This window comes from Psammomys obesus, unplaced genomic scaffold (genome assembly GCF_907164565.1).
Source record: "Psammomys obesus unplaced genomic scaffold, mPsaObe1.curated_primary_1811, whole genome shotgun sequence".
Classification (NCBI taxonomy): Eukaryota; Metazoa; Chordata; class Mammalia; order Rodentia; family Muridae; genus Psammomys; species Psammomys obesus.
Genome location: NW_026590511.1, coordinates 71853 through 73452, shown reverse-complemented (window position 1 = coordinate 73452; position 1600 = coordinate 71853). Strand labels below are relative to the sequence as shown.

At 44.9% G+C, this 1600-nt stretch overlaps 1 pseudogene; it reads left to right on the top strand.

Annotated features, from left to right (window-relative positions):
- The first annotated feature begins 326 nt into the window (after positions 1-326).
- Positions 327-1185, top strand: LOC129677064 (peptidyl-prolyl cis-trans isomerase A-like; annotated as a pseudogene).
- The last annotated feature ends 415 nt before the right edge of the window (positions 1186-1600 follow it).

Sequence of the window (1600 nt, the reverse complement as noted above, 5' to 3'; positions counted from 1 at the left end):
CAAGGGGAACACTCATCCATTGCTGGCGAGTGTGCAAACCTCTACAGTCGTTATGTAACTAAAGATGCAGTTCCTCGGAAAGTTGGGAAGAGAGTTACATTAAGATCTAGTTATACAACTCTTTGGCATGTATGCAGAGGGTGCTCCATCCTACCACAGAGACACTTGCTCAATGTCCATAACAGTCAGAAAGCAAACAGACTAGATGTCCTTCATAAGACAAATGGATAAAGAAAATGTACATTTTCACATTTTCACTCAGCTTAAAAAAATTAATTTATGGGCTTTCCAGACGCTGCTGTCCCCTGTCGACTTTTGCTGCAGCCATGGTCAACCCCACTGTGTTCTTCCACATCAAGGCCAATGGCCAGCCCTTGGGTAGCGTCTCCTTCGAGCTGTTTGCAGATAAAGTTCCAAAGATGGCAGAAAACTTCAGTGCTCTGAGCACTGGAGAGAAAGGATTTGGATATAAGGGTTCCTCCTTTCACAGAATTATTCCAGGATTCATGTGCCAGGGTGGTGACTTCACACGCCATAATGGCACTGGTGGCAGGTCCATCTATGGGGAGAAATTTGAGGATGAGAACTTCATCCTGAAGTGTCCCGCCCCTCGGGACTCAGTTATTCGTGGGGGCGAAGGGGGTCAATCCTGAAAAAGATGGGGGAGAGAGAGAAAGGACACAAGCAGACGGTTGCCGGTCAAGTGTCCGCTTTATTGAACTTTGGTGTTTCTTTTAAAACGTGGTTCTGGCAGGGCGGGGGAGAGGGGCGAGAAAGGGAAGTAGTAGTGGAAAAATACCAAGGCCCTTGGTGGGAAGTTCCCAAGGCTAAGAAGGTGGGTTAAAGAGTTACAAGGCCCAAAGATAACATCGGTGGTCACGGATGTGCCCTAAAGCAAACAGTTTCGGGAACAATGGGTCTTAAGAAACTATGGCCTGCTGGCTTCCGGTGCTTATCCGGCAGGTCAGGCCCTTAGGGAGGGTCCCAGGGCTTTGTTTCCAACACTGAAGCATACAGGTCCTGGCATTTTGTCCATGGCAAATGCTGGACCAAACACAAATGGTTCCCAGTTTTTTATCTGCACTGCCAAGGCTGAGGGGCTGGATGGCAAGCATGTGGACTTTGGGAAGGTGAAAGATGAGCATGAACATCGTGGAAGCCATGGGCATTTTGTGGCTATTGTGAAGGGTGTTGTTTCCCTAATTTCCTTTTCATTCTGTCATTCTTTCTCATTTATATACAGTGGGTTACTGATATTTTTGAATTAATTTTTTATACAGCCACTTTACTGAAGGTGTTTATCAGCTGTAGGAGTTCTCTGGAGGAATTTTGGAGGTCACTTATGTATACTATCATAACATCTGCTAATAATGATACTTTGACTTCTACCTTTCCAATTTGTATACCCTTGATCTCCTTTAGTTGTTTTATTGCTCTGGCTAGAACTTCAAGTACTATATTCAGGAGGTGCAAAGAGAGTGGGCAGCCCTGTCTTGTCCCCAATTTCAGTGGGATTGCTTTAGGTTTATCTCCATTTAATTTGATATTGGCTATAGGTTTGCTGTATATTGCCTTTATTATGTTTAGGTATGTGCCTTGT